Consider the following 24,682-nt stretch of genomic DNA (forward strand, 5'->3'; position numbering starts at 1 on the left):
GTGGCGATTGGCGGGGACTTGGGCGTTGGAATGACATTCCTTCAACGGAAATGTCGTGGATCAATTCCAATCCACTAATTCACTCTTAGATTGATAAAGAGCAAGAATAGAAGTCGTAAGGTCCACATATATAAGCTAAGAAAGAATTAAAAAGGAAATTAACCTGAAAACACGGTTTAGAGATGACTATTGACTTGTGACTTGATTAATGCCCTCAACTCAAGTTGGAAGCTTAACCATGGTGAGATGAGAACATGTGGGGCGTGTGGCACTTCTTTGGCTTGAGGGAAACCGTTTGTATGCTGAGTGGGGGCTACAATTGGAACAGTGATAGAAAAGATAGGTTTATTCGAGTCAATTCGTTCAGTGCTAGAAATGAGCTGTAAGGCTTTAATCATGGACGCATTTGATGAGATTTCCCTTGAGAAAATGGTGTAAAGGGCGTTGGCTTTGGGCCGATTAGTTGCAATGCACATGGAGGTGCGCGCAGGTGGCGATTGGCTGTGACTTGTCTGTTCCATTGATATTCCTTTTGTCGAAATGTGCTGGATCAAGTGTATTCTTCAAATTCACTCTATGAAGGATGAACAACAACAATTAAATTTGTAAGGCTCATTTAGAAAAGGTGAGACAGAATTAAAAGGGCAATTATGTTCAAAATAAGGTTTTGTGATGACTAATCACTTGTGAGTTGATTAAAGCCCTCAACTTTATTCAGAAACCTTACAATGGTGGAATGAGAACTTTAGGCCCGTGTGGCACATCCTAGGCTCGAGGAAAACCAATGGTTTGGCGTATGTGCGCAAGAATTCATGAAAAGACGGTTTTCTTCGAGCCAATTCGTCCAACGCCTGAAACGAACCAGGAGTGTTAATGAGGGATGGATGTGATGTGAGATTGCCCTTGAGAAAATGGTTTAAGAGGCTTTGGGCTGATTAGTTCCAATGCACATGCAGGTGCACCTACGTGGGATTGTATTCCATCTATTGAAATGTGTTGGATCAATTCTAATCCACTAATTCACTCTAAGAATGATGAAAAACAACAATAAAAGTCATAAGGTCCGTATAAAAAAGGCGAGAATGAATTAATAAGAAAATTAAGCTCAAAACATCGTTTAGAGACGACTAATCACCTGTCAGTTTGTTAATGCCGTCAACTTAAGTTAAAACCTTCACAATGGCAGGTTGTGGTCATGAAGGACATGTGGCACTTCTTGGGCTCGATGGAAACCGATGGTGGGGCTTATGTGGGCTGCGATTGGAAGAACGAAAGAAAAGGCGGGTTTGTTCGGGGCCAATCCGTCCATTTCTAGTAATGAGCTGGAAGGGTTAAGGTGGGAGGCATTTCATGAGATTTCACTTGAGAAAATAATATAAAAGGCATGGGTTAGGGGCTGATTAGTTGCAATGCACATGGATGTGCACCAAGGCGGAGATTGGCGAGGACATGTGATGTGAACCCCAATAGACTTGCTTTGAGACCCAACAACAATACTGGAAAAACAACCCCAAGAAAGCCAAACTCAGGTATATGGATGGAGAATCTAGACCCAATGAGAACCCGTTCAAAGAACCTAGATTATATCAAAATCTAGACCCATTGAAGAACTCGTCTCAAGAACCTAGATTACAAAGGAAGAACGCCACAAAGGTTTTGATTTACCATTGATAAGTTTAGAAGTTCAAGAAGAACAAGAGGACGTCACTCAACTCTCAATCACAATTCCATATATTCTGCCTCTCAAATGAGGTTACAATTGGTTTAAATAGACAATCCCCAAAAACCCTAAGTAAACAATGCCTCGGGTACTGTAGCGTGAACAGTGCCATACGCCGCGCTACAGTAAATTCTGAAACCCTAGTAAGACATCAAATTATAACTTTCCAAATAAACCCTTGGCCAAAATACAAGGCCTTCCCCAAACCCTAGTTCACTAGAAATAAGACGTGTGGGCTGGACATCCCCCAAGCCCAATTATTCTTGATTAATTCATTTGACTAATAATAAGCCCCTTTAATGAAATCAATAAGTCCATGGCATTCAATAATAATAAGCCCAAGCCGCGTCTGCCATAGCTTGGATCAAGTGGATGAAAACTGGTTTTCCTTCTTTCAAGCCCATCATAAGTGTTGGGCTCTTGCTAGGTTGATCCCCATTAGATTGCACTAATTCTTGTATTGCTCCCTTGATCTTCGTGGCTCTTAATCTTGTAATTGATCCTTAAGACTTGGTCCGCCTTGGGGCCCATCATTGGCTGTGACTTGTCTGTTCCATTGACATTCCTTTTGTCGAAATGTGCTGGATCAAGTGTATTCTTCAAATTCACTCTATGAAGGATGAACAACAACAATTAAATTTGTAAGGCTCATCTAGAAAAGGTGAGACAGAATTAAAAGGTCAATTATGTTCAAAACAAGGTTTTGTGATGACTAATCACTTGTGAGTTGATTAATGCCCTCAACTTTATTCAGAAACCTAACAATGGTGGAATGAGAACTTTAGGGCCGTGTGGCACATCCTAGGCTCGAGGAAAACCAATGGTTTGGCGTATGCGCGCAAGAATTCATGAAAAGACGGTTTTCTTCGAGCCAATTCGTCCAACGCCTGAAACGAACCAGGAGTGTTAATGAGGGATGGATGTGATGTGAGATTGCCCTTGAGAAAATGGTTTAAGAGGCTTTGGGCTGATTAGTTCCAATGCACATGCAGGTGCACCTACGTGGGATTGTATTCCATCTATTGAAATGTGTTGGATCAATTCTAATCCACTAATTCACTCTATGAATGATGAAAAACAACAATACAAGTCATAAGGTCCGTATAAAAAAGGCGAGAATGAATTAATAAGAAAATTAAGCTCAAAACATCGTTTAGAGACGACTAATCACCTGTCAGTTTGTTAATGCCGTCAACTTAAAGTTAAAACCTTCACAATGGCAGGTTGTGGTCATGAAGGACATGTGGCACTTCTTGGGCTAGATGGAAACCGATGGTGGGGCTTATGTGGGCTGCGATTGGAAGAACGAAAGAAAAGGCGGGTTTGTTCGGGGCCAATCCGTCCATTTGTAGTAATGAGCTGGAAGGGTTAAGGTGGGAGACATTTCATGAGATTTCACTTGAGAAAATAATATAAAAGGCATGGGTTAGGGGCTGATTAGTTGCAATGCACATGGATGTGCACCAAGGCGGCGATTGGCGGGGACTTGGGTGTTGGAATGACATTCCTTCAACGGAAATGTCGTGGATCAATTCCAATCCACTAACTCACTCTTAGATTGATAAAGAGCAAGAATAGAAGTCGTAAGGTCCACATATATAAGCTAGGAAAGAATTAAAAAGGAAATTAACCTGAAAACACGGTTTAGAAATGACTATTGACTTGTGAGTTGATTAATGCCCTCAACTCAAGTTAGAAGCTCAACCATGGTGAGATGAGAACATGTGGGGCGTGTGGCACTTCTTTGGCTTGAGGGAAACCGTTTGTATGCTGAATGGGGGCTACAATTGGAGCAGTGATAGAAAAGATAGGTTTATTCGAGTCAATTCGTTCAGTGCTAGAAATGAGCTGTAAGGCTTTAATCATGGACGCATTTGATGAGATTTCCCTTGAGAAAATGGTGTAAAGGGTGTTGGCTTTGGGCCGATTAGTTGCAATGCACATGGAGGTGCGCGCAGGTGGCGATTGGCTGTGACTTGTCTGTTCCATTGACATTCCTTTTGTCGAAATGTGCTGGATCAAGTGTATTCTTCAAATTCACTCTATGAAGGATGAACAACAACAATTAAATTTGTAAGGCTCATCTAGAAAAGGTGAGACAGAATTAAAAGGTCAATTATGTTCAAAACAAGGTTTTGTGATGACTAATCACTTGTGAGTTGATTAATGCCCTCAACTTTATTCAGAAACCTAACAATGGTGGAATGAGAACTTTAGGGCCGTGTGGCACATCCTAGGCTCGAGGAAAACCAATGGTTTGGCGTATGCGCGCAAGAATTCATGAAAAGACGGTTTTCTTCGAGCCAATTCGTCCAACGCCTGAAACGAACCAGGAGTGTTAATGAGGGATGGATGTGATGTGAGATTGCCCTTGAGAAAATGGTTTAAGAGGCTTTGGGCTGATTAGTTCCAATGCACATGCAGGTGCACCTACGTGGGATTGTATTCCATCTATTGAAATGTGTTGGATCAATTCTAATCCACTAATTCACTCTATGAATGATGAAAAACAACAATACAAGTCATAAGGTCCGTATAAAAAAGGCGAGAATGAATTAATAAGAAAATTAAGCTCAAAACATCGTTTAGAGACGACTAATCACCTGTCAGTTTGTTAATGCCGTCAACTTAAAGTTAAAACCTTCACAATGGCAGGTTGTGGTCATGAAGGACATGTGGCACTTCTTGGGCTAGATGGAAACCGATGGTGGGGCTTATGTGGGCTGCGATTGGAAGAACGAAAGAAAAGGCGGGTTTGTTCGGGGCCAATCCGTCCATTTGTAGTAATGAGCTGGAAGGGTTAAGGTGGGAGACATTTCATGAGATTTCACTTGAGAAAATAATATAAAAGGCATGGGTTAGGGGCTGATTAGTTGCAATGCACATGGATGTGCACCAAGGCGGCGATTGGCGGGGACTTGGGTGTTGGAATGACATTCCTTCAACGGAAATGTCGTGGATCAATTCCAATCCACTAACTCACTCTTAGATTGATAAAGAGCAAGAATAGAAGTCGTAAGGTCCACATATATAAGCTAGGAAAGAATTAAAAAGGAAATTAACCTGAAAACACGGTTTAGAAATGACTATTGACTTGTGAGTTGATTAATGCCCTCAACTCAAGTTAGAAGCTCAACCATGGTGAGATGAGAACATGTGGGGCGTGTGGCACTTCTTTGGCTTGAGGGAAACCGTTTGTATGCTGAATGGGGGCTACAATTGGAGCAGTGATAGAAAAGATAGGTTTATTCGAGTCAATTCGTTCAGTGCTAGAAATGAGCTGTAAGGCTTTAATCATGGACGCATTTGATGAGATTTCCCTTGAGAAAATGGTGTAAAGGGTGTTGGCTTTGGGCCGATTAGTTGCAATGCACATGGAGGTGCGCGCAGGTGGCGATTGGCTGTGACTTGTCTGTTCCATTGACATTCCTTTTGTCGAAATGTGCTGGATCAAGTGTATTCTTCAAATTCACTCTATGAAGGATGAACAACAACAATTAAATTTGTAAGGCTCATCTAGAAAAGGTGAGACAGAATTAAAAGGTCAATTATGTTCAAAACAAGGTTTTGTGATGACTAATCACTTGTGAGTTGATTAATGCCCTCAACTTTATTCAGAAACCTAACAATGGTGGAATGAGAACTTTAGGGCCGTGTGGCACATCCTAGGCTCGAGGAAAACCAATGGTTTGGCGTATGCGCGCAAGAATTCATGAAAAGACGGTTTTCTTCGAGCCAATTCGTCCAACGCCTGAAACGAACCAGGAGTGTTAATGAGGGATGGATGTGATGTGAGATTGCCCTTGAGAAAATGGTTTAAGAGGCTTTGGGCTGATTAGTTCCAATGCACATGCAGGTGCACCTACGTGGGATTGTATTCCATCTATTGAAATGTGTTGGATCAATTCTAATCCACTAATTCACTCTATGAATGATGAAAAACAACAATACAAGTCATAAGGTCCGTATAAAAAAGGCGAGAATGAATTAATAAGAAAATTAAGCTCAAAACATCGTTTAGAGACGACTAATCACCTGTCAGTTTGTTAATGCCGTCAACTTAAAGTTAAAACCTTCACAATGGCAGGTTGTGGTCATGAAGGACATGTGGCACTTCTTGGGCTAGATGGAAACCGATGGTGGGGCTTATGTGGGCTGCGATTGGAAGAACGAAAGAAAAGGCGGGTTTGTTCGGGGCCAATCCGTCCATTTGTAGTAATGAGCTGGAAGGGTTAAGGTGGGAGACATTTCATGAGATTTCACTTGAGAAAATAATATAAAAGGCATGGGTTAGGGGCTGATTAGTTGCAATGCACATGGATGTGCACCAAGGCGGCGATTGGCGGGGACTTGGGTGTTGGAATGACATTCCTTCAACGGAAATGTCGTGGATCAATTCCAATCCACTAACTCACTCTTAGATTGATAAAGAGCAAGAATAGAAGTCGTAAGGTCCACATATATAAGCTAGGAAAGAATTAAAAAGGAAATTAACCTGAAAACACGGTTTAGAAATGACTATTGACTTGTGAGTTGATTAATGCCCTCAACTCAAGTTAGAAGCTCAACCATGGTGAGATGAGAACATGTGGGGCGTGTGGCACTTCTTTGGCTTGAGGGAAACCGTTTGTATGCTGAATGGGGGCTACAATTGGAGCAGTGATAGAAAAGATAGGTTTATTCGAGTCAATTCGTTCAGTGCTAGAAATGAGCTGTAAGGCTTTAATCATGGACGCATTTGATGAGATTTCCCTTGAGAAAATGGTGTAAAGGGTGTTGGCTTTGGGCCGATTAGTTGCAATGCACATGGAGGTGCGCGCAGGTGGCGATTGGCTGTGACTTGTCTGTTCCATTGACATTCCTTTTGTCGAAATGTGCTGGATCAAGTGTATTCTTCAAATTCACTCTATGAAGGATGAACAACAACAATTAAATTTGTAAGGCTCATCTAGAAAAGGTGAGACAGAATTAAAAGGTCAATTATGTTCAAAACAAGGTTTTGTGATGACTAATCACTTGTGAGTTGATTAATGCCCTCAACTTTATTCAGAAACCTAACAATGGTGGAATGAGAACTTTAGGGCCGTGTGGCACATCCTAGGCTCGAGGAAAACCAATGGTTTGGCGTATGCGCGCAAGAATTCATGAAAAGACGGTTTTCTTCGAGCCAATTCGTCCAACGCCTGAAACGAACCAGGAGTGTTAATGAGGGATGGATGTGATGTGAGATTGCCCTTGAGAAAATGGTTTAAGAGGCTTTGGGCTGATTAGTTCCAATGCACATGCAGGTGCACCTACGTGGGATTGTATTCCATCTATTGAAATGTGTTGGATCAATTCTAATCCACTAATTCACTCTATGAATGATGAAAAACAACAATACAAGTCATAAGGTCCGTATAAAAAAGGCGAGAATGAATTAATAAGAAAATTAAGCTCAAAACATCGTTTAGAGACGACTAATCACCTGTCAGTTTGTTAATGCCGTCAACTTAAAGTTAAAACCTTCACAATGGCAGGTTGTGGTCATGAAGGACATGTGGCACTTCTTGGGCTAGATGGAAACCGATGGTGGGGCTTATGTGGGCTGCGATTGGAAGAACGAAAGAAAAGGCGGGTTTGTTCGGGGCCAATCCGTCCATTTGTAGTAATGAGCTGGAAGGGTTAAGGTGGGAGACATTTCATGAGATTTCACTTGAGAAAATAATATAAAAGGCATGGGTTAGGGGCTGATTAGTTGCAATGCACATGGATGTGCACCAAGGCGGCGATTGGCGGGGACTTGGGTGTTGGAATGACATTCCTTCAACGGAAATGTCGTGGATCAATTCCAATCCACTAACTCACTCTTAGATTGATAAAGAGCAAGAATAGAAGTCGTAAGGTCCACATATATAAGCTAGGAAAGAATTAAAAAGGAAATTAACCTGAAAACACGGTTTAGAAATGACTATTGACTTGTGAGTTGATTAATGCCCTCAACTCAAGTTAGAAGCTCAACCATGGTGAGATGAGAACATGTGGGGCGTGTGGCACTTCTTTGGCTTGAGGGAAACCGTTTGTATGCTGAATGGGGGCTACAATTGGAGCAGTGATAGAAAAGATAGGTTTATTCGAGTCAATTCGTTCAGTGCTAGAAATGAGCTGTAAGGCTTTAATCATGGACGCATTTGATGAGATTTCCCTTGAGAAAATGGTGTAAAGGGTGTTGGCTTTGGGCCGATTAGTTGCAATGCACATGGAGGTGCGCGCAGGTGGCGATTGGCTGTGACTTGTCTGTTCCATTGACATTCCTTTTGTCGAAATGTGCTGGATCAAGTGTATTCTTCAAATTCACTCTATGAAGGATGAACAACAACAATTAAATTTGTAAGGCTCATCTAGAAAAGGTGAGACAGAATTAAAAGGTCAATTATGTTCAAAACAAGGTTTTGTGATGACTAATCACTTGTGAGTTGATTAATGCCCTCAACTTTATTCAGAAACCTAACAATGGTGGAATGAGAACTTTAGGGCCGTGTGGCACATCCTAGGCTCGAGGAAAACCAATGGTTTGGCGTATGCGCGCAAGAATTCATGAAAAGACGGTTTTCTTCGAGCCAATTCGTCCAACGCCTGAAACGAACCAGGAGTGTTAATGAGGGATGGATGTGATGTGAGATTGCCCTTGAGAAAATGGTTTAAGAGGCTTTGGGCTGATTAGTTCCAATGCACATGCAGGTGCACCTACGTGGGATTGTATTCCATCTATTGAAATGTGTTGGATCAATTCTAATCCACTAATTCACTCTATGAATGATGAAAAACAACAATACAAGTCATAAGGTCCGTATAAAAAAGGCGAGAATGAATTAATAAGAAAATTAAGCTCAAAACATCGTTTAGAGACGACTAATCACCTGTCAGTTTGTTAATGCCGTCAACTTAAAGTTAAAACCTTCACAATGGCAGGTTGTGGTCATGAAGGACATGTGGCACTTCTTGGGCTCGATGGAAACCGATGGTGGGGCTTATGTGGGCTGCGATTGGAAGAACGAAAGAAAAGGCGGGTTTGTTCGGGGCCAATCCGTCCATTTCTAGTAATGAGCTGGAAGGGTTAAGGTGGGAGACATTTCATGAGATTTCACTTGAGAAAATAATATAAAAGGCATGGGTTAGGGGCTGATTAGTTGCAATGCACATGGATGTGCACCAAGGCGGCGATTGGCGGGGACTTGGGTGTTGGAATGACATTCCTTCAACGGAAATGTCGTGGATCAATTCCAATCCACTAACTCACTCTTAGATTGATAAAGAGCAAGAATAGAAGTCGTAAGGTCCACATATATAAGCTAGGAAAGAATTAAAAAGGAAATTAACCTGAAAACACGGTTTAGAAATGACTATTGACTTGTGAGTTGATTAATGCCCTCAACTCAAGTTAGAAGCTCAACCATGGTGAGATGAGAACATGTGGGGCGTGTGGCACTTCTTTGGCTTGAGGGAAACCGTTTGTATGCTGAATGGGGGCTACAATTGGAGCAGTGATAGAAAAGATAGGTTTATTCGAGTCAATTCGTTCAGTGCGAGAAATGAGCTGTAAGGCTTTAATCGTGGACGCATTTGATGAGATTTCCCTTGAGAAAATGGTGTAAAGGGCGTTGGCTTTGGGCCGATTAGTTGCAATGCACATGGAGGTGCGCGCAGGTGGCGATTGGCTGTGACTTGTCTGTTCCATTGACATTCCTTTTGTCGAAATGTGCTGGATCAAGTGTATTCTTCAAATTCACTCTATGAAGGATGAACAACAACAATTAAATTTGTAAGGCTCATCTAGAAAAGGTGAGACAGAATTAAAAGGTCAATTATGTTCAAAACAAGGTTTTGTGATGACTAATCACTTGTGAGTTGATTAATGCCCTCAACTTTATTCAGAAACCTAACAATGGTGGAATGAGAACTTTAGGGCCGTGTGGCACATCCTAGGCTCGAGGAAAACCAATGGTTTGGCGTATGTGCGCAAGAATTCATGAAAAGACGGTTTTCTTCGAGCCAATTCGTCCAACGCCTGAAACGAACCAGGAGTGTTAATGAGGGATGGATGTGATGTGAGATTGCCCTTGAGAAAATGGTTTAAGAGGCTTTGGGCTGATTAGTTCCAATGCACATGCAGGTGCACCTACGTGGGATTGTATTCCATCTATTGAAATGTGTTGGATCAATTCTAATCCACTAATTCACTCTATGAATGATGAAAAACAACAATAAAAGTCATAAGGTCCGTATAAAAAAGGCGAGAATGAATTAATAAGAGAATTAAGCTCAAAACATCGTTTAGAGACGACTAATCACCTGTCAGTTTGTTAATGCCGTCAACTTAAAGTTAAAACCTTCACAATGGCAGGTTGTGGTCATGAAGGACATGTGGCACTTCTTGGGCTCGATGGAAACCGATGGTGGGGCTTATGTGGGCTGCGATTGGAAGAACGAAAGAAAAGGCGGGTTTGTTCGGGGCCAATCCGTCCATTTCTAGTAATGAGCTGGAAGGGTTAAGGTGGGAGGCATTTCATGAGATTTCACTTGAGAAAATAATATAAAAGGCATGGGTTAGGGGCTGATTAGTTGCAATGCACATGGATGTGCACCAAGGCGGCGATTGGCGGGGACTTGGGTGTTGGAATGACATTCCTTCAACGGAAATGTCGTGGATCAATTCCAATCCACTAACTCACTCTTAGATTGATAAAGAGCAAGAATAGAAGTCGTAAGGTCCACATATATAAGCTAGGAAAGAATTAAAAAGGAAATTAACCTGAAAACACGGTTTAGAAATGACTATTGACTTGTGAGTTGATTAATGCCCTCAACTCAAGTTAGAAGCTCAACCATGGTGAGATGAGAACATGTGGGGCGTGTGGCACTTCTTTGGCTTGAGGGAAACCGTTTGTATGCTGAATGGGGGATAGGTTTATTCGAGTCAATTCGTTCAGTGCTAGAAATGAGCTGTAAGGCTTTAATCATGGACGCATTTGATGAGATTTCCCTTGAGAAAATGGTGTAAAGGGCGTTGGCTTTGGGCCGATTAGTTGCAATGCACATGGAGGTGCGCGCAGGTGGCGATTGGCTGTGACTTGTCTGTTCCATTGACATTCCTTTTGTCGAAATGTGCTGGATCAAGTGTATTCTTCAAATTCACTCTATGAAGGATGAACAACAACAATTAAATTTGTAAGGCTCATCTAGAAAAGGTGAGACAGAATTAAAAGGTCAATTATGTTCAAAACAAGGTTTTGTGATGACTAATCACTTGTGAGTTGATTAATGCCCTCAACTTTATTCAGAAACCTAACAATGGTGGAACGAGAACTTTAGGGCCGTGTGGCACATCCTAGGCTCGAGGAAAACCAATGGTTTGGCGTATGTGCGCAAGAATTCATGAAAAGACGGTTTTCTTCGAGCCAATTCGTCCAACGCCTGAAACGAACCAGGAGTGTTAATGAGGGATGGATGTGATGTGAGATTGCCCGTGAGAAAATGGTTTAAGAGGCTTTGGGCTGATTAGTTCCAATGCACATGCAGGTGCACCTACGTGGGATTGTATTCCATCTATTGAAATGTGTTGGATCAATTCTAATCCACTAATTCACTCTATGAATGATGGAAAACAACAATAAAAGTCATAAGGTCCGTATAAAAAAGGCGAGAATGAATTAATAAGAAAATTAAGCTCAAAACATCGTTTAGAGACGACTAATCACCTGTCAGTTTGTTAATGCCGTCAGCTTAAAGTTAAAACCTTCACAATGGCAGGTTGTGGTCATGAAGGACATGTGGCACTTCTTGGGCTCGATGGAAACCGATGGTGGGGCTTATGTGGGCTGCGATTGGAAGAACGAAAGAAAAGGCGGGTTTGTTCGGGGCCAATCCGTCCATTTCTAGTAATGAGCTGGAAGGGTTAAGGTGGGAGGCATTTCATGAGATTTCACTTGAGAAAATAATATAAAAGGCATGGGTTAGGGGCTGATTAGTTGCAATGCACATGGATGTGCACCAAGGCGGCGATTGGCGGGGACTTGGGTGTTGGAATGACATTCCTTCAACGGAAATGTCGTGGATCAATTCCAATCCACTAACTCACTCTTAGATTGATAAAGAGCAAGAATAGAAGTCGTAAGGTCCACATATATAAGCTAGGAAAGAATTAAAAAGGAAATTAACCTGAAAACACGGTTTAGAAATGACTATTGACTTGTGAGTTGATTAATGCCCTCAACTCAAGTTAGAAGCTCAACCATGGTGAGATGAGAACATGTGGGGCGTGTGGCACTTCTTTGGCTTGAGGGAAACCGTTTGTATGCTGAATGGGGGCTACAATTGGAGCAGTGATAGAAAAGATAGGTTTATTCGAGTCAATTCGTTCAGTGCTAGAAATGAGCTGTAAGGCTTTAATCATGGACGCATTTGATGAGATTTCCCTTGAGAAAATGGTGTAAAGGGCGTTGGCTGTGGGGCGATTAGTTGCAATGCACATGGAGGTGCGCGCAGGTGGCGATTGGCTGTGACTTGTCTGTTCCATTGACATTCCTTTTGTCGAAATGTGCTGGATCAAGTGTATTCTTCAAATTCACTCTATGAAGGATGAACAACAACAATTAAATTTGTAAGGCTCATCTAGAAAAGGTGAGACAGAATTAAAAGGTCAATTATGTTCAAAACAAGGTTTTGTGATGACTAATCACTTGTGAGTTGATTAATGCCCTCAACTTTATTCAGAAACCTAACAATGGTGGAATGAGAACTTTAGGGCCGTGTGGCACATCCTAGGCTCGAGGAAAACCAATGGTTTGGCGTATGTGCGCAAGAATTCATGAAAAGACGGTTTTCTTCGAGCCAATTCGTCCAACGCCTGAAACGAACCAGGAGTGTTAATGAGGGATGGATGTGATGTGAGATTGCCCTTGAGAAAATGGTTTAAGAGGCTTTGGGCTGATTAGTTCCAATGCACATGCAGGTGCACCTACGTGGGATTGTATTCCATCTATTGAAATGTATTGGATCAATTCTAATCCACTAATTCACTCTATGAATGATGAAAAACAACAATAAAAGTCATAAGGTCCGTATAAAAAAGGCGAGAATGAATTAATAAGAGAATTAAGCTCAAAACATCGTTTAGAGACGACTAATCACCTGTCAGTTTGTTAATGCCGTCAACTTAAAGTTAAAACCTTCACAATGGCAGGTTGTGGTCATGAAGGACATGTGGCACTTCTTGGGCTCGATGGAAACCGATGGTGGGGCTTATGTGGGCTGCGATTGGAAGAACGAAAGAAAAGGCGGGTTTGTTCGGGGCCAATCCGTCCATTTCTAGTAATGAGCTGGAAGGGTTAAGGTGGGAGGCATTTCATGAGATTTCACTTGAGAAAATAATATAAAAGGCATGGGTTAGGGGCTGATTAGTTGCAATGCACATGGATGGGCACCAAGGCGGCGATTGGCGGGGACTTGGGTGTTGGAATGACATTCCTTCAACGGAAATGTCGTGGATCAATTCCAATCCACTAACTCACTCTTAGATTGATAAAGAGCAAGAATAGAAGTCGTAAGGTCCACATATATAAGCTAGGAAAGAATTAAAAAGGAAATTAACCTGAAAACACGGTTTAGAAATGACTATTGACTTGTGAGTTGATTAATGCCCTCAACTCAAGTTAGAAGCTCAACCATGGTGAGATGAGAACATGTGGGGCGTGTGGCACTTCTTTGGCTTGAGGGAAACCGTTTGTATGCTGAATGGGGGCTACAATTGGAGCAGTGATAGAAAAGATAGGTTTATTCGAGTCAATTCGTTCAGTGCTAGAAATGAGCTGTAAGGCTTTAATCGTGGACGCATTTGATGAGATTTCCCTTGAGAAAATGGTGTAAAGGGCGTTGGCTGTGGGGCGATTAGTTGCAATGCACATGGAGGTGCGCGCAGGTGGCGATTGGCTGTGACTTGTCTGTTCCATTGACATTCCTTTTGTCGAAATGTGCTGGATCAAGTGTATTCTTCAAATTCACTCTATGAAGGATGAACAACAACAATTAAATTTGTAAGGCTCATCTAGAAAAGGTGAGACAGAATTAAAAGGTCAATTATGTTCAAAACAAGGTTTTGTGATGACTAATCACTTGTGAGTTGATTAATGCCCTCAACTTTATTCAGAAACCTAACAATGGTGGAATGAGAACTTTAGGGCCGTGTGGCACATCCTAGGCTCGAGGAAAACCAATGGTTTGGCGTATGTGCGCAAGAATTCATGAAAAGACGGTTTTCTTCGAGCCAATTCGTCCAACGCCTGAAACGAACCAGGAGTGTTAATGAGCGATGGATGTGATGTGAGATTGCCCTTGAGAAAATGGTTTAAGAGGCTTTGGGCTGATTAGTTCCAATGCACATGCAGGTGCACCTACGTGGGATTGTATTCCATCTATTGAAATGTGTTGGATCAATTCTAATCCACTAATTCACTCTATGAATGATGAAAAACAACAATAAAAGTCATAAGGTCCGTATAAAAAAGGCGAGAATGAATTAATAAGAGAATTAAGCTCAAAACATCGTTTAGAGACGACTAATCACCTGTCAGTTTGTTAATGCCGTCAACTTAAAGTTAAAACCTTCACAATGGCAGGTTGTGGTCATGAAGGACATGTGGCACTTCTTGGGCTCGATGGAAACCGATGGTGGGGCTTATGTGGGCTGCGATTGGAAGAACGAAAGAAAAGGCGGGTTTGTTCGGGGCCAATCCGTCCATTTCTAGTAATGAGCTGGAAGGGTTAAGGTGGGAGGCATTTCATGAGATTTCACTTGAGAAAATAATATAAAAGGCATGGGTTAGGGGCTGATTAGTTGCAATGCACATGGATGTGCACCAAGGCGGCGATTGGCGGGGACTTGGGTGTTGGAATGACATTCCTTCAACGGAAATGTCGTGGATCAATTCCAATCCACTAACTCACTCTTAGATTGATAAAGAGCAAGAATAGAAGTCGTAAGGTCCACATATATAAGCTAGGAAAGAATTAAAAAGGAAATTAACCTGAAAACACGGTTTAGAAATGACTATTGACTTGTGAGTTGATTAATGCCCTCAACTCAAGTTAGAAGCTCAACCATGGTGAGATGAGAACATGTGGGGCGTGTGGCACTTCTTTGGCTTGAGGGAAACCGTTTGTATGCTGAATGGGGGATAGGTTTATTCGAGTCAATTCGTTCAGTGCTAGAAATGAGCTGTAAGGCTTTAATCATGGACGCATTTGATGAGATTTCCCTTGAGAAAATGGTGTAAAGGGCGTTGGCTTTGGGCCGATTAGTTGCAATGCACATGGAGGTGCGCGCAGGTGGCGATTGGCTGTGACTTGTCTGTTCCATTGACATTCCTTTTGTCGAAATGTGCTGGATCAAGTGTATTCTTCAAATTCACTCTATGAAGGATGAACAACAACAATTAAATTTGTAAGGCTCATCTAGAAAAGGTGAGACAGAATTAAAAGGTCAATTATGTTCAAAACAAGGTTTTGTGATGACTAATCACTTGTGAGTTGATTAATGCCCTCAACTTTATTCAGAAACCTACCAATGGTGGAATGAGAACTTTAGGGCCGTGTGGCACATCCTAGGCTCGAGGAAAACCAATGGTTTGGCGTATGTGCGCAAGAATTCATGAAAAGACGGTTTTCTTCGAGCCAATTCGTCCAACGCCTGAAACGAACCAGGAGTGTTAATGAGGGATGGATGTGATGTGAGATTGCCCTTGAGAAAATGGTTTAAGAGGCTTTGGGCTGATTAGTTCCAATGCACATGCAGGTGCACCTACGTGGGATTGTATTCCATCTATTGAAATGTGTTGGATCAATTCTAATCCACTAATTCACTCTATGAATGATGAAAAACAACAATAAAAGTCATAAGGTCCGTATAAAAAAGGCGAGAATGAATTAATAAGAGAATTAAGCTCAAAACATCGTTTAGAGACGACTAATCACCTGTCAGTTTGTTAATGCCGCCAACTTAAAGTTAAAACCTTCACAATGGCAGGTTGTGGTCATGAAGGACATGTGGCACTTCTTGGGCTCGATGGAAACCGATGGTGGGGCTTATGTGGGCTGCGATTGGAAGAACGAAAGAAAAGGCGGGTTTGTTCGGGGCCAATCCGTCCATTTCTAGTAATGAGCTGGAAGGGTTAAGGTGGGAGGCATTTCATGAGATTTCACTTGAGAAAATAATATAAAAGGCATGGGTTAGGGGCTGATTAGTTGCAATGCACATGGATGTGCACCAAGGCGGCGATTGGCGGGGACTTGGGTGTTGGAATGACATTCCTTCAACGGAAATGTCGTGGATCAATTCCAATCCACTAACTCACTCTTAGATTGATAAAGAGCAAGAATAGAAGTCGTAAGGTCCACATATATAAGCTAGGAAAGAATTAAAAAGGAAATTAACCTGAAAACACGGTTTAGAAATGACTATTGACTTGTGAGTTGATTAATGCCCTCAACTCAAGTTAGAAGCTCAACCATGGTGAGATGAGAACATGTGGGGCGTGTGGCACTTCTTTGGCTTGAGGGAAACCGTTTGTATGCTGAATGGGGGCTACAATTGGAGCAGTGATAGAAAAGATAGGTTTATTCGAGTCAATTCGTTCAGTGCTAGAAATGAGCTGTAAGGCTTTAATCGTGGACGCATTTGATGAGATTTCCCTTGAGAAAATGGTGTAAAGGGCGTTGGCTTTGGGGCGATTAGTTGCAAGGCACATGGAGGTGCGCGCAGGTGGCGATTGGCTGTGACTTGTCTGTTCCATTGACATTCCTTTTGTCGAAATGTGCTGGATCAAGTGTATTCTTCAAATTCACTCTATGAAGGATGAACAACAACAATTAAATTTGTAAGGCTCATCTAGAAAAGGTGAGACAGAATTAAAAGGTCAATTATGTTCAAAACAAGGTTTTGTGATGACTAATCACTTGTGAGTTGATTAATGCCCTCAACTTTATTCAGAAACCTAACAATGGTGGAGTGAGAACTTTAGGGCCGTGTGGCACATCCTAGGCTCGAGGAAAACCAATGGTTTGGCGTATGTGCGCAAGAATTCATGAAAAGACGGTTTTCTTCGAGCCAATTCGTCCAACGCCTGAAACGAACCAGGAGTGTTAATGAGGGATGGATGTGATGTGAGATTGCCCTTGAGAAAATGGTTTAAGAGGCTTTGGGCTGATTAGTTCCAATGCACATGCAGGTGCACCTACGTGGGATTGTATTCCATCTATTGAAATGTGTTGGATCAATTCTAATCCACTAATTCACTCTATGAATGATGAAAAACAACAATAAAAGTCATAAGGTCCGTATAAAAAAGGCGAGAATGAATTAATAAGAGAATTAAGCTCAAAACATCGTTTAGAGACGACTAATCACCTGTCAGTTTGTTAATGCCGTCAACTTAAAGTTAAAACCTTCACAATGGCAGGTTGTGGTCATGAAGGACATGTGGCACTTCTTGGGCTCGATGGAAACCGATGGTGGGGCTTATGTGGGCTGCGATTGGAAGAACGAAAGAAAAGGCGGGTTTGTTCGGGGCCAATCCGTCCATTTCTAGTAATGAGCTGGAAGGGTTAAGGTGGGAGGCATTTCATGAGATTTCACTTGAGAAAATAATATAAAAGGCATGGGTTAGGGGCTGATTAGTTGCAATGCACATGGATGTGCACCAAGGCGGCGATTGGCGGGGACTTGGGTGTTGGAATGACATTCCTTCAACGGAAATGTCGTGGATCAATTCCAATCCACTAACCCACTCTTAGATTGATAAAGAGCAAGAATAGAAGTCGTAAGGTCCACATATATAAGCTAGGAAAGAATTAAAAAGGAAATTAACCTGAAAACACGGTTTAGAAATGACTATTGACTTGTGAGTTGATTAATGCCCTCAACTCAAGTTAGAAGCTCAACCATGGTGAGATGAGAACATGTGGGGCGTGTGGCACTTCTTTGGCTTGAGGGAAACCGTTTGTATGCTGAATGGGGGCTACAATTGGAGCAGTGATAGAAAAGATAGGTTTATTCGAGTCAATTCGTTCAGTGCTAGAAATGAGCTGTAAGGCTTTAATCGTGGACGCATTTGATGAGATTTCCCTTGAGAAAATGGTGTAAAGGGCGTTGGCTTTGGGGCGATTAGTTGCAAGGCACATGGAGGTGCGCGCAGGTGGCGATTGGCTGTGACTTGTCTGTTCCATTGACATTCCTTTTGTCGAAATGTGCTGGATCAAGTGTATTCTTCAAATTCACTCTATGAAGGATGAACAACAACAATTAAATTTGTAAGGCTCATCTAGAAAAGGTGAGACAGAATTAAAAGGTCAATTATGTTCAAAACAAGGTTTTGTGATGACTAATCACTTGTGAGTTGATTAATGCCCTCAACTTTATTCAGAAACCTAACAATGGTGGAGTGAGAACTTTAGGGCCGTGTGGCACATCCTAGGCTCGAGGAAAACCAATGGTTTGGCGTATGTGCGCAAGAATTCATGAAAAGACGGTTTTCTTCGAGCCAATTCGTCCAACGCCTGAAACGAACCAGGAGTGTTAATGAGGGATGGATGTGATGTGAGATTGCCCTTGAGAAAATGGTTTAAGAGGCTTTGGGCTGATTAGTTCCAATGCACATGCAGGTGCACCTACGTGGGATTGTATTCCATCTATTGAAATGTGTTGGATCAATTCTAATCCACTAATTCACTCTATGAATGATGAAAAACAACAATAAAAGTCATAAGGTCCGTATAAAAAAGGCGAGAATGAATTAATAAGAGAATTAAGCTCAAAACATCGTTTAGAGACGACTAATCACCTGTCAGTTTGTTAATGCCGCCAACTTAAAGTTAAAACCTTCACAATGGCAGGTTGTGGTCATGAAGGACATGTGGCACTTCTTGGGCTCGATGGAAACCGATGGTGGGGCTTATGTGGGCTGCGATTGGAAGAACGAAAGAAAAGGCGGGTTTGTTCGGGGCCAATCCGTCCATTTCTAGTAATGAGCTGGAAGGGTTAAGGTGGGAGGCATTTCATGAGATTTCACTTGAGAAAATAATATAAAAGGCATGGGTTAGGGGCTGATTAGTTGCAATGCACATGGATGTGCACCAAGGCGGCGATTGGCGGGGACTTGGGTGTTGGAATGACATTCCTTCAACGGAAATGTCGTGGATCAATTCCAATCCACTAACCCACTCTTAGATTGATAAAGAGCAAGAATAGAAGTCGTAAGGTCCACATATATAAGCTAGGAAAGAATTAAAAAGGAAATTAACCTGAAAACACGGTTTAGAAATGACTATTGACTTGTGAGTTGATTAATGCCCTCAACTCAAGTTAGAAGCTCAACCATGGTGAGATGAGAACATGTGGGGCGTGTGGCACTTCTTTGGCTTGAGGGAAACCGTTTGTATGCTGAATGGGGGCTACAATTGGAGCAGTGATAGAAAAGATAGGTTTATTCGAGTCAATTCGTTCAGTGCTAGAAATGAGCTGTAAGGCTTTAATCGTGGACGCATTTGATGAGATTTCCCTTGAGAAAATGGTGTAAAGGGCGTTGGCTTTGGGGCGATTAGTTGCAAGGCACATGGAGGTGCGCGCAGGTGGCGATTGGCTGTGACTTGTCTGTTCCATTGACATTCCTTTTGTCGAAATGTGCTGGATCAAGTGTATTCTTCAAATTCACTCTATGAAGGATGAACAACAACAATTAAATTTGTAAGGCTCATCTAGAAAAGGTGAGACAGAATTAAAAGGTCAATTATGTTCAAAACAAGGTTTTGTGATGACTAATCACTTGTGAGTTGATTAATGCCCTCAACTTTATTCAGAAACCTAACAATGGTGGAGTGAGAACTTTAGGGCCGTGTGGCACATCCTAGGCTCGAGGAAAACCAATGGTTTGGCGTATGTGCGCAAGAATTCATGAAAAGACGGTTTTCTTCGAGCCAATTCGTCCAACGCCTGAAACGAACCAGGAGTGTTAATGAGGGATGGATGTGATGTGAGATTGGCCTTGAGAAAATGGTTTAAGAGGCTTTGGGCTGATTAGTTCCAATGCACATGCAGGTGCACCTACGTGGGATTGTATTCCATCTATTGAAATGTGTTGGATCAATTCTAATCCACTAATTCACTCTATGAATGATGAAAAACAACAATAAAAGTCATAAGGTCCGTATAAAAAAGGCGAGAATGAATTAATAAGAGAATTAAGCTCAAAACATCGTTTAGAGACGACTAATCACCTGTCAGTTTGTTAATGCCGCCAACTTAAAGTTAAAACCTTCACAATGGCAGGTTGTGGTCATGAAGGACATGTGGCACTTCTTGGGCTCGATGGAAACCGATGGTGGGGCTTATGTGGGCTGCGATTGGAAGAACGAAAGAAAAGGCGGGTTTGTTCGGGGCCAATCCGTCCATTTCTAGTAATGAGCTGGAAGGGTTAAGGTGGGAGGCATTTCATGAGATTTCACTTGAGAAAATAATATAAAAGGCATGGGTTAGGGGCTGATTAGTTGCAATGCACATGGATGTGCACCAAGGCGGCGATTGGCGGGGACTTGGGTGTTGGAATGACATTCCTTCAACGGAAATGTCGTGGATCAATTCCAATCCACTAACTCACTCTTAGATTGATAAAGAGCAAGAATAGAAGTCGTAAGGTCCACATATATAAGCTAGGAAAGAATTAAAAAGGAAATTAACCTGAAAACACGGTTTAGAAATGACTATTGACTTGTGAGTTGATTAATGCCCTCAACTCAAGTTAGAAGCTCAACCATGGTGAGATGAGAACATGTGGGGCGTGTGGCACTTCTTTGGCTTGAGGGAAACCGTTTGTATGCTGAATGGGGGCTACAATTGGAGCAGTGATAGAAAAGATAGGTTTATTCGAGTCAATTCGTTCAGTGCTAGAAATGAGCTGTAAGGCTTTAATCGTGGACGCATTTGATGAGATTTCCCTTGAGAAAATGGTGTAAAGGGCGTTGGCTTTGGGGCGATTAGTTGCAAGGCACATGGAGGTGCGCGCAGGTGGCGATTGGCTGTGACTTGTCTGTTCCATTGACATTCCTTTTGTCGAAATGTGCTGGATCAAGTGTATTCTTCAAATTCACTCTATGAAGGATGAACAACAACAATTAAATTTGTAAGGCTCATCTAGAAAAGGTGAGACAGAATTAAAAGGTCAATTATGTTCAAAACAAGGTTTTGTGATGACTAATCACTTGTGAGTTGATTAATGCCCTCAACTTTATTCAGAAACCTAACAATGGTGGAATGAGAACTTTAGGGCCGTGTGGCACATCCTAGGCTCGAGGAAAACCAATGGTTTGGCGTATGTGCGCAAGAATTCATGAAAAGACGGTTTTCTTCGAGCCAATTCGTCCAACGCCTGAAACGAACCAGGAGTGTTAATGAGGGATGGATGTGATGTGAGATTGGCCTTGAGAAAATGGTTTAAGAGGCTTTGGGCTGATTAGTTCCAATGCACATGCAGGTGCACCTACGTGGGATTGTATTCCATCTATTGAAATGTGTTGGATCAATTCTAATCCACTAATTCACTCTATGAATGATGAAAAACAACAATAAAAGTCATAAGGTCCGTATAAAAAAGGCGAGAATGAATTAATAAGAGAATTAAGCTCAAAACATCGTTTAGAGACGACTAATCACCTGTCAGTTTGTTAATGCCGCCAACTTAAAGTTAAAACCTTCACAATGGCAGGTTGTGGTCATGAAGGACATGTGGCACTTCTTGGGCTCGATGGAAACCGATGGTGGGGCTTATGTGGGCTGCGATTGAAAGAACGAAAGAAAAGGCGGGTTTGTTCGGGGCCAATCCGTCCATTTCTAGTAATGAGCTGGAAGGGTTAAGGTGGGAGGCATTTCATGAGATTTCACTTGAGAAAATAATATAAAAGGCATGGGTTAGGGGCTGATTAGTTGCAATGCACATGGATGTGCACCAAGGCGGCGATTGGCGGGGACTTGGGTGTTGGAATGACATTCCTTCAACGGAAATGTCGTGGATCAATTCCAATCCACTAACTCACTCTTAGATTGATAAAGAGCAAGAATAGAAGTCGTAAGGTCCACATATATAAGCTAGGAAAGAATTAAAAAGGAAATTAACCTGAAAACACGGTTTAGAAATGACTATTGACTTGTGAGTTGATTAATGCCCTCAACTCAAGTTAGAAGCTCAACCATGGTGAGATGAGAACATGTGGGGCGTGTGGCACTTCTTTGGCTTGAGGGAAACCGTTTGTATGCTGAATGGGGGCTACAATTGGAGCAGTGATAGAAAAGATAGGTTTATTCGAGTCAATTCGTTCAGTGCTAGAAATGAGCTGTAAGGCTTTAATCGTGGACGCATTTGATGAGATTTCCCTTGAGAAAATGGTGTAAAGGGCGTTGGCTTTGGGGCGATTAGTTGCAAGGCACATGGAGGTGCGCGCAGGTGGCGATTGGCTGTGACTTGTCTGTTCCATTGACATTCCTTTTGTCGAAATGTGCTGGATCAAGTGTATTCTTCAAATTCACTCTATGAAGGATGAACAACAACAATTAAATTTGTAAGGCTCATCTAGAAAAGGTGAGACAGAATTAAAAGGTCAATTATGTTCAAAACAAGGTTTTGTGATGACTAATCACTTGTGAGTTGATTAATGCCCTCAACTTTATTCAGAAACCTAACAATGGTGGAGTGAGAACTTTAGGGCCGTGTGGCACATCCTAGGCTCGAGGAAAACCAATGGTTTGGCGTATGTGCGCAAGAATTCATGAAAAGACGGTTTTCTTCGAGCCAATTCGTCCAACGCCTGAAACGAACCAGGAGTGTTAATGAGGGATGGATGTGATGTGAGATTGGCCTTGAGAAAATGGTTTAAGAGGCTTTGGGCTGATTAGTTCCAATGCACATGCAGGTGCACCTACGTGGGATTGTATTCCATCTATTGAAATGTGTTGGATCAATTCTAATCCACTAATTCACTCTATGAATGATGAAAAACAACAATAAAAGTCATAAGGTCCGTATAAAAAAGGCGAGAATGAATTAATAAGAGAATTAAGCTCAAAACATCGTTTAGAGACGACTAATCACCTGTCAGTTTGTTAATGCCGCCAACTTAAAGTTAAAACCTTCACAATGGCAGGTTGTGGTCATGAAGGACATGTGGCACTTCTTGGGCTCGATGGAAACCGATGGTGGGGCTTATGTGGGCTGCGATTGGAAGAACGAAAGAAAAGGCGGGTTTGTTCGGGGCCAATCCGTCCATTTCTAGTAATGAGCTGGAAGGGTTAAGGTGGGAGGCATTTCATGAGATTTCACTTGAGAAAATAATATAAAAGGCATGGGTTAGGGGCTGATTAGTTGCAATGCACATGGATGTGCACCAAGGCGGCGATTGGCGGGGACTTGGGTGTTGGAATGACATTCCTTCAACGGAAATGTCGTGGATCAATTCCAATCCACTAACTCACTCTTAGATTGATAAAGAGCAAGAATAGAAGTCGTAAGGTCCACATATATAAGCTAGGAAAGAATTAAAAAGGAAATTAACCTGAAAACACGGTTTAGAAATGACTATTGACTTGTGAGTTGATTAATGCCCTCAACTCAAGTTAGAAGCTCAACCATGGTGAGATGAGAACATGTGGGGCGTGTGGCACTTCTTTGGCTTGAGGGAAACCGTTTGTATGCTGAATGGGGGCTACAATTGGAGCAGTGATAGAAAAGATAGGTTTATTCGAGTCAATTCGTTCAGTGCTAGAAATGAGCTGTAAGGCTTTAATCGTGGACGCATTTGATGAGATTTCCCTTGAGAAAATGGTGTAAAGGGCGTTGGCTTTGGGGCGATTAGTTGCAAGGCACATGGAGGTGCGCGCAGGTGGCGATTGGCTGTGACTTGTCTGTTCCATTGACATTCCTTTTGTCGAAATGTGCTGGATCAAGTGTATTCTTCAAATTCACTCTATGAAGGATGAACAACAACAATTAAATTTGTAAGGCTCATCTAGAAAAGGTGAGACAGAATTAAAAGGTCAATTATGTTCAAAACAAGGTTTTGTGATGACTAATCACTTGTGAGTTGATTAATGCCCTCAACTTTATTCAGAAACCTAACAATGGTGGAATGAGAACTTTAGGGCCGTGTGGCACATCCTAGGCTCGAGGAAAACCAATGGTTTGGCGTATGTGCGCAAGAATTCATGAAAAGACGGTTTTCTTCGAGCCAATTCGTCCAACGCCTGAAACGAACCAGGAGTGTTAATGAGGGATGGATGTGATGTGAGATTGGCCTTGAGAAAATGGTTTAAGAGGCTTTGGGCTGATTAGTTCCAATGCACATGCAGGTGCACCTACGTGGGATTGTATTCCATCTATTGAAATGTGTTGGATCAATTCTAATCCACTAATTCACTCTATGAATGATGAAAAACAACAATAAAAGTCATAAGGTCCGTATAAAAAAGGCGAGAATGAATTAATAAGAGAATTAAGCTCAAAACATCGTTTAGAGACGACTAATCACCTGTCAGTTTGTTAATGCCGCCAACTTAAAGTTAAAACCTTCACAATGGCAGGTTGTGGTCATGAAGGACATGTGGCACTTCTTGGGCTCGATGGAAACCGATGGTGGGGCTTATGTGGGCTGCGATTGGAAGAACGAAAGAAAAGGCGGGTTTGTTCGGGGCCAATCCGTCCATTTCTAGTAATGAGCTGGAAGGGTTAAGGTGGGAGGCATTTCATGAGATTTCACTTGAGAAAATAATATAAAAGGCATGGGTTAGGGGCTGATTAGTTGCAATGCACATGGATGTGCACCAAGGCGGCGATTGGCGGGGACTTGGGTGTTGGAATGACATTCCTTCAACGGAAATGTCGTGGATCAATT

This window comes from Carya illinoinensis, chromosome 4 (genome assembly GCF_018687715.1).
Source record: "Carya illinoinensis cultivar Pawnee chromosome 4, C.illinoinensisPawnee_v1, whole genome shotgun sequence".
NCBI lineage: Eukaryota > Viridiplantae > Streptophyta > Magnoliopsida > Fagales > Juglandaceae > Carya > Carya illinoinensis.